This window comes from Octopus bimaculoides, chromosome 2 (genome assembly GCF_001194135.2).
Source record: "Octopus bimaculoides isolate UCB-OBI-ISO-001 chromosome 2, ASM119413v2, whole genome shotgun sequence".
NCBI lineage: Eukaryota > Metazoa > Mollusca > Cephalopoda > Octopoda > Octopodidae > Octopus > Octopus bimaculoides.
This window is the reverse complement of record NC_068982.1, coordinates 130,681,469-130,691,748: the sequence shown is the minus strand read 5'-3', so window position 1 is coordinate 130,691,748 and position 10,280 is coordinate 130,681,469.

Here is a 10,280-nt window from a genome sequence, read left to right as displayed (position 1 = left end):
ACAAAGGACCACTGATGAGGTCACAGAAGTGTGACGAAAGAACTCTGGCCGAAATAAGATTAAGATTAATGTAATATAAAGCTGAAGCAAATTAACACCAAATATACAGTGCGTGTGTTTTTATTGGCTAAACTGGCAATATGACCATCCCCAAGTACAACAATATATATATATCAATATATGTATATATACATACATACACATATATATACACACACACATATATATACACACATACATACATACATACATACATGGAACGGCATCATGTGACAAAGAGGGATTTAAAAGACATGCAGAGATGTATATAACTCTACAAATACGAAAGTTGTGGTTATGTGACATACCGAGATGTTAAATAGTTATAAATAAATAGGTATAAACAAGTTACACAAAGTAAATAATTATACTTATACATTAATATAGATAAGTGAACACAAAAGAAATCAATTAATGCAACTCATCCACACATGGGGGGGGGGGAACCCACTACCCGGATTTCATCAGCTAACGGGTGGTCCTGATTATACTCCATTTCATATGGACTCAAACGTTTCAGATAGAAAAGTGTTCTTGAGCAATTTAAATATGGATCGAACGAAAATGGTCTCACGTCTTTCTGATAACAAAGTCATAACTTTGTAGACTGTTAGATTTGTTGTTATTAACATATTCCACATAATCGAAGCCCATCGACGCATTTATTCTTTCAAATTGTTCAGAAATTTCTTGTTACCAAATCAAAAGATTGAGGGTTTCGTAAATATCCAAGTTAAGATGGGCTTATCATTGTATATGTTACTTGCTCTCAGCTTTACTTTTCTTTAGCGAGGGTTGTTGTGAGTAGAGTATCTTTTCTCTCCTCACTTTGTTGATCTGGTCAGGTTATCGCGTCTGCACATTCTCCATTTGCTCCGAGAACTTCTTACGATTTAGGGATGGTACTTCAGGCCGTGGTCAGAATGGCTACAGTTAATGGTCTTTTCGTCTATTCCTAGGACTGGGGATCTTGCGATTTATTTCACGATACTCAGAGCTACAACTTGGAATGCACTTGAAACATTAGCTTCAAGGGATTGCTCTTGCTGTCTCCGTTATCGTCTGCCTTTTCTTTTCTTCTGCCTTTCCAGCTCCTCTGGGTGGAGACTCTCAAAGGAATTTTTACTTTTACACAACTGAGCTTTTGCCTATGCACCACCATTTTTTATCATTTTCACTCTGCGCCCAAAGCAATCTGATTGTTATGTGATCTTAGGGTGTCATCGGTATTTGAATCTCTATGCAAATTTACAGCCAAACATGGCTCATTCCGTATCATCTCGGCGCTTACTACCTTTTCGTACAGTGCCTAAAAGTCAATGATAAGCCAAAGATTAATGTAGCCATTTATATCTCCTTTTGTGATCCTTTTGTTACACCATTCCATACATAACGGAACCAGCTTATAATCACGCGTGTGAAGCGTACAGTCTGTTTTTAGTCATGGTTTCAGCCTTAGTATCAATGACTAGGGACACAATTCTATTTATCCATATATCAATGGAGCATCCATTGTCTAAAGCTTCCTTGTTTCTTTGGGTGCATATGGATATACATTCTAAGACTTTCGTGAAGCAGAGGTGTGTCACCTTTGTATACTGTTAGAATTTGACCCAAGGATAATGCATCCGTCTAGTATTTTATACTGAAAGGAGCTTAAAAATGTTAACAAATTTGTCTTCGTCAATATCGTAGAAGTTTATAACCTTCCCTCATGTGTGTTGACACTGCGATAAAGTAAATATTATAGGATAATTGCCTGTATTGCTAGAGAGCTACACTTAATACTATGCAGTGTTTATTTGCATACCTTTCCACTTTCATTTCATATTCTAACAGGGGTTTGATTTCAACTTAGGCTTCGCAGTCGATAAAATAAGTACCACTCAAGTAGTGTGAATGTGAGAAGTTCCTATTACTGCAGTTGAGTGGAAGAAGCAGTAGAGTACCAGAATAAATGCCTTAGGGTATGGGATTAGCCCCCTTTCAAATGGCCCCGAAGTTAATACTTTCTTTTCACCCACTCGGTGTCGATAAGTAAATACTAATTTTACAAAAATGTCCCAACAGCATGACCTTTTTGCTAAAGTAAGAAATTATAATTAACTGTAATTGTATTTTAGATGAAAAGCAATATATTTTCATTCTAAAAATAATAATTAACAAATAAATTATTTTATTTCTTTCTTACTTCATTAAATTAATGATGTTTTGATGTTTTTCACTGATTTTTCACATTTGTAGTAGTAGACAAACTGTAATTGTATAGCTTACAGAAAATCGGCATTACATCAACAAGGTTTGTATTTCAATGTTATATTTCCTGTTATGCTTCTGCATACATTTGTCTGTCTTCAAGGACAGTTGTTAAATATTGTCTCCAGTCAAGACGAAAGCAACGTTTACTTAAAATCTGGGTCTCAAAAAAATCTGTTTATACGATGCTTTAAGCAAAACACGTATCTATACATAAAGGAGGGTGGATGTGTAGCATAAATTATATTTAACAGATTCTAGTTAGCTGAAAATTGAATATAAGTAAAAGAATTGGTGGGAAAATATTTGTGACAGTTCCTTAAAACATTAACTAATCATGCTGATAGAACATCCGCTTAAATTTCTATTAGTTTACTTTAACATGGTCGAGCATTAATTCGACGCCTAAGTAAAAAAAGTATAGACGGGCAATAAAAAAAATTGTATACGTCATAACAACTCAGACATTTCAAATCTACCTCTGAAAATACGGTTAATAAATAGGATATAGTTTAGTGTTCGTTAGAGTCTTCAATTTCTTACATAATTTTTCAGTCAAAACGAAGAGTAACGATGCGTGTAAGTCACTTTTTTGACATTCGCAAGACTTTTCGCTCATTATTTTTAATGACGGTAATAAACGTGAAGTTACTTCATAATAATATGGAAAGCCTTCTCCTTCCGGCAGCCTGTGCGTTTTGAAGTGAAATATTTGAATGTTTTCTCAGTAAATATCAGGCAAAAATGATGCCGTACACTGATAAATAATTGGAAAAATTTAGGCGTTGGATTAAATTCCCTCACCAAGAATAATGGTTGTTTTATTCGATATAAATCTTTTTGTGTTTAGCATTTCCATTTCGTGAGTCACTATTTTTATCATTTTATTCTTTGTATGGTTTCCTTTTAATTATATATTATTTTCATTCTTTTTACATTTCTAGTGTATGCTACTTCTGATATTTAGCAGCTTCCCTGTCTGTTCTACAGAAATATGATTTTAAAATGAAGACGATTGCTCTGAATAACTCTGAATAATATATTCAATATTACAGTTTTATGGTGGCAAGCTGACAGAACAGTTAGGACGCTGGGTAAAATGCTTAGCTTCATTTCATCTGTCTTTATGTTCTGAGTTCAAATTCCGCCGGGGTCGACTTGCCGTTCAGGCTCGATAAAATAAGTATCAGTTAAGCACTAGGGTCGATATAATCGACTTACACATTCTCCCGAAATTACTGGCCTTGTGCCAAAATACGAAACCAATATATTAAGGCTTTCTCAATTAGATAATTTTTCTCGTTAAAACACAAAATATTGTTTTATACGTATAGCGTTTTAGCATTAAATTTGACGTTAAAAATTTTAATATCACTTTTCCTTGTCAACCTCAGTATAATACTCAATATAGTACATGACCTTACAAGAGAAAGCAAATGAATTTTTTTTTAAAGAGAGCGAAAATAAAGCGTTATTTTCCGTAGCAGTTTACCTGAATGACCTTCAATGTAGTCTAGAAATTTACGGTTTCATGATTTATACTTGTAATTTAACAGAATGAATACATATAGTAAAAACCTATCTCCCTTTCCTGACTCCGATTCAAGTTGAAGATATTTTGCCTTACATCACTTACAACTTAGAGATTTATTGAAGTTATCAAGACTCCCACTAAGTATTACACCTTGAATTTGTATTTGAAATTGTCAAAAGACATAACATATTAATCTTTAATAATTATTTTGAATTTTGGTACAAGACAAGCAGTTATTTTTTAGGAGGAAGGGCAAATCGATTATATCGACCCCAGTGATTAACTAGCACTTTATATGGGTTTTTGATAAGGAAACAATATATTTCAATCATTACTCCTGAAACTGGTAAATATTTTTCATTACGTTAAAGATATAGAATTGTTATTATTAACAGTTGTGGAGCGGCGATAAATATATAGCTTCTAAATCGTATACTTTGTATTCTTCATATTTTCAAATGAAACCAAAGGGGCCCATATACACACAATCATACTAAACCTGCTGTTTGTTTTTTCTGCTAAAAATCCTAATCATAATTAAGAACTACTTGAAATAAACCGAATCAAAGCAGGAACCTTTACGTGGTATCTCGACTTTCTAGAAACGGCAATCAAACTTCCATTAATAACAATCTACTTCTTAGAAAACGATTCATTGAATTATGTTGCCTATAGTATAAAATACTCGATAAAAGAGAGGATGGTCATGAATGGAGTACATTTAAATGCCGCTGGATATAAATGAGGAGCTTACTTTCAACACCGGTATAAAAGCATATTCGGTCGATTTCATGACAACCATTAAAACACAATCTGCAAGCTGCTGGCTTCACGCACGTGAATCTTTTTTCAGTCAAACTGGGATAGATGCCATATAGACAATGGGCAAATCTTAGTCTTCCAATCAAAATCAGATATATTTGAGTTGTTGTTTTAAACAATTACTCAAAAGTTATTTCGATACATATATCTGGTTTTGAGAGTAAGCTCTTCATATGTTTTCTCAATCAACAACTTGAGAAAACAATGGTGAACTAACTGGAACGATAAGATGATGAAATATTGATAATCAGGATTTTATACTTTCGAATGCCAGTTTTCATTGGCAGAAGATGTTCAATTAAGTTTATGCTAGAACCGTGGGAGAAAATTTTCTTAATGTCCATTCGTGATTTTTAGGGCTAGCACAGTTTGACGCACTATTTTGGGGATTGGTAAGTGTTTTGGCTTCATAGTGATTCAAATAAATTTTATTACATATCAATTTTCTCAAGATAGGTTTTAAGTGCTTGCTGTGTAGCAAGCACAACAGATTTAAACCCGCAATTTTAATCCTACGCAAAAATAAAATAAAACCTATTAGTTGCCCTAGATTTTCGTCGTCTGCATGTGCAAAATGGCATAGTAACTTTGTAACTTCAGCTGCAAATCTAATGTGTTGTTTAGTGTAAATAAAAGTAATTTCAGGTTATATGATACGAAAAACAAGAAACTTGTACATAAAATAGTTTAGATCATTAACATGGTCATTCTATAACAGATTCTTTTACTAGATTCAGAGTTCAGCTGACGTGATTAAATTGAATTTTGCGTTAAAACGAAGCAAGCTTATAAATTATATATTTATAATAATTCACTTTTTAATATTCGAGCAAATATAATCTTGCAATCCTTAAATGTAACAGCCGGGAGAAAACATATCCTGAAGTCAAGCTATAAAGTTGTTTGATTTTTTTCTTTTTCTTCTTTTCCTCCCTCGGCTGTCAAACGTCTGTCAGAAACGAACAGATTCCTGATATGTTTCCCCAAACTTAAAAATTAACACTGAAGGATATGAAAACGGATACTTTTCTAGAAAACTGTCCTAATTCTTAAAACATTCCATAATGTTAAACTTTCTTCATATTACGCCTATATCAGCCGAGCCATAGAGAACTTACTTTCTAGACGTTCTGATTATATAATTATCATAAAAGAAATTGCAGTTTGAAAATAATTTATGTTAATTTATGTCTTAAATAAATCCACTTGCATTTATTGTGCTATTATGTAACTTTCGGTTTACCCTATTTAATACAGCAAGTAAATACATAATAAATGTTATAATAGTGTATGTGTTATTTGACACAAATGCCTACTAGAATGCATACATAGATTTCAGAGTGATACAAGATAACACTATATTCTAGTGACTTACTAATATCGACTCTGAACAGGCAAAGAACGGAATCAAACACTACAATACCTGTATTCTAGACGTGATATAAATAGATAAAAGAAAAACTGGACTAAATTGCCCAATGAAGTTTTTTTTCTTTACTTATGGGTATAATTTTGATTAATTATATTCGTTTGGCTCACAACATTAAATATGTGGTAACTTATTTCTTTATTTTTCATCGCAGTGAGCGTCCTTGTGAAATCCAACTCCACATCTTGTCTTGAGTCAAACTACAATCGATGAGTTGGCAGATACGAAGAAATTTCTCTTTATGTAAAATATTTTTTAAAACTGGGATTGTGTAACCTCTCCAACAAAAATAGAGAATCTTTATTCAGCACATTTTCCTCATGTGTTTGTAATGTAAGTTATCTAGTATGTAGATTAAATTGAAATTAGCATATAGATAACTTTTCGTAGTTGAGGCACATGGCTTAATGGTTAGGGTGTTGGCCTCGTGATTTTAAGGTTGTGGTTTTGACTCCTGGTCCAGGTAGTGCGTTGTTTTCTTGAGGAAAACACTTCATTTCATGTTACCCCAGTCTACTCAGCCGGAAAAAATGAGTAATCCTGCGACCAACCAGCATATATATATATATATATGAGGCTACATGGCCTAGTGATTAAGGTGTTGGACTCACGATCGCGAGATCGTGGTTTCAATTCCTAGACCGGGTGGTGCGTTGTGTTCTTGAGCAAAACACTTCATCTCATGTTGCTCTGCGATAGTTCGACACCTGATGCATGGCACACAGTGCACCCGTTCAGACAACGTCAATTTCATGGAAAGAGTGAGCTAATGTGCGGCACGAACATTTGAGCACTTTAAACAATTCATTTGTGCAGGTTGTTCGGCAAAAGTTGAATGCTTATTCGTCGTCTTCGACGGCAGTCCACATATATACACGTGTGTGTATGTCTGTGTGTGTGTGCGTGTGTGTGTGTGTATGTTTGTGTGTGTGTGTGTGTGTGTGTGTGTGTGTGTGTGTAATGTTTGAAACAAAAAATACTGCTGTAATACATTGATATATAAATTGATTGAACGCATTGTCCCCTTTATACCCAATATTTTCGTATTCCGGCATGTTTATGCATTCGTAACATGCTTTGTCTTCGCAGTACATCTGTAAGTAGAATGAAGGCATTTAAGGATTTAACAGACATTATAACAGACATTATAACCAAGAATGCAGAGCCAATGAATCGAAAGACTTAATCTTCTCTTATGAAAATCTTAATGAAACGGTGCTTAAAATGTTTATATCATAAATTGCACTTTTGCATTTGCTATACTTGATAAACATATATATAAAACTTGCACTCCCAAAAGAACAAAATATAGTAATAACAGCCTCGAACACTGTTCAGATGTACTTTACCAGATATGTGTTGGCGGCAGGACTGATAAGATGGAGAAGCTCAGCCAATATAACGGTACGGAGCCCAAAGGAATGGGCCCCTCCTAATAAAATAAGACCTTATCAACTTTCAAGTTTTGAGAGCCCCTCTTCATGTTTAGGTTCGTTTTTATTTTTCTTCTGCTTTGCTTAAAATTTCTATCGGTGGCCTTGTGCAGAGGAAACCACAAGACGTACTCATACGTTATCTACTTCATATATATCGTTTGTGGTTACCACTAAAACCTATGGCCATACAGTGGAAAAATTAGCAGACTGGCACACCGAACCCCATAAAATGCATCCCCTACCTGTCGGAGTGTACAAGATCGTTCTCTGTTAGCTACATCTTTGAGCACCTACAAGATCTGATGTTAGTTCAAGCAATTTAGCATGTGACATTAGTCTACTGAATGAGATTAACCAGCGATTAATCATCATTATAACAATGTAAAAATTGTCTTCTAATGAATAAAGAATGGCATATAAAATCTAAAATCATTTCGGTTAGATTATTTGAAGAAAGAAAAGGATTTTTATCTTTTAATATTTCGCGTGTTCTGTATAATTCCGTAGTTTTCTTGGCGTGATTAACAGGAATAACTATTAAATTTATTTCCTTGTGTATTATTGTATATAATGTTTTAAGTTGATATCTTTCGAATGACAGTTTACAGCAAGTAACCTAAGATGTTTTGTATCATTTGTAAACTGATTAGGAGTTATCAAATGTCTATGTACATCCGCTAAGTAATCGTCTCAAATCTCTAATGGTGTGTGAAAATTTGGTTTTTAAGGAGTTTGTTTGCATTGTTTATGAGGTGTAAGCACACAAACAAAAACTCGCACACATTCCTATTTATATACACACCTGCAGTTTGTACAGACACACACAGGTGCACATATACACACACACATACACACATACGCACACATAGGGATATATATATATATATATATATATATATATATATATATATATATATTATGCGTGTAAGTAAGTATATGCATGTGTCTATACGTGCGCATCTTATGCTCAATATATCACTGTATTTGAATTTGATCTTTTTAACAAATCACTCTTCATATTTCCTTATTAGTCTTTTACGTTTTGTCTGAGACAACGGCGTTCTTAAGCCCACTAACTTTTCAACATCTCGACGCCATCTTCTGCTTGAAGCGGTGAGAGTCGCATATTGTTGCTGAAGATACAGCTCTGCGAACTATAATAAACATGGAAGACTAATAAACAAATATTTAAAAAATATTTTTAAAAAATTATTCCGATTGAATTCCCCATGTGGTGTGATTATATTGATATACTTAAAAAAATAGAGAAAAGATTTGCAAAATGCTTTCCCAGCGTGGTCCCAGTCCAGTGACTGAAGACATGTGTGTGTGTGTGTATGTGATAGATAGATAGATAGATAGATAGATAGATAGATAGATAGATAGATAGATAGATAGATGCGACGGACTTCTTTCAGTTTCCTTCTACCACATCCACTAACAAGGCTTTGGCCATCCCGAGGCTATAGCAGGAGACACTTGTCTAAGGTACCACACAGTGAGACTGAACCCGGGACCATGTGGTTGGGAACCAGGCTTCTTATCACACAGTCACGCCTGCGCCTATAAATCTGAAGGACCATAAAGTTGATTCCCTGAAACACTTGATGTCTTTGCTCGTGGTTAATAATTTTGAATGCTGAATAATTATTTTGGAGGGTACTGAAATGCTTTAACTTTTGGGGAATAATGCACACTACCTATGTGTTTAATTCTCGTAGATTTGACTAATATATAATTTTCATACGAAGATATTGTTTTTTTTTTCTTGCCGCTTTCATTTAGTCTTTTTATCATTTTATCAGTTTGCGGTGGAGTAAAATTTAGCCCGGCTGCCCTTTCATTGAGTCTAAAATGTTATAGTGACGCTTTCGTTGATTTTGAGCCATGGGTTTAAAGGCAGTAGCAAATTTACTGTAAATCAAACTGTTTGGGGAATACACAAATTCAGCTCTATTTCTGAGCAGAACAGCTATGTGTAGTTTGTTTACATATTTGTCAAGAAAATTATCAGCAACATGTGCTCTGGTTTTGTATTGCCGCAATCTGACACAAGGGTATAGCGCAATCGCCTTAGTCTCGTCGTCACTCATTTGTTTTCTGACCGATGAAAGGTTGCAGTCGACAACGTTCCTTTAATCTTTCTAGAATCAGTCTTCATTTACTGGTAGATGATAAACAAATATTTCCTAAAGGTAACGACGTCGTTAAATAGTGTAAGCGATATATCTGGTGTGGGTTGCATATACTGAGGAAGGAAGTACAGAAAACCTTTTGCCTAAAGTAGAAATTAACATCTTTATTTTCACTTAAACTACTTTTATTGCATTCCTTCCTTTGGTCCTACATCCATACAGGATTCGCTATTCACATATTAAGTAAACAAACAAAAGATGATCTCCAGTTTGAATACATTGACTGATATACGATGAAATGTTTTACGCATCGAAGAAAATAGTGAATCAAGATTATCTACAATCTATCCCGAAAGTTTGTGAATGTGTGTATGGATGATGTATTTACAGAGTACATTCACAGCGCAGGCAGACTCACACACACACACACACACCTACTTTCATACACGCACAAACACACACACACATATATATATACATGTGTATATCTATGTATGTATATATTTGTGTGTGTGTGTGTGTGTGTATGTGTGTGTGTGTGTGTGTTTGCATGTGTGTGTTTGTTCGTGATTGAATTCATGCATATATATATATATATATGTAAAGAGAGAGAGAGAGAGAGAGAGAGA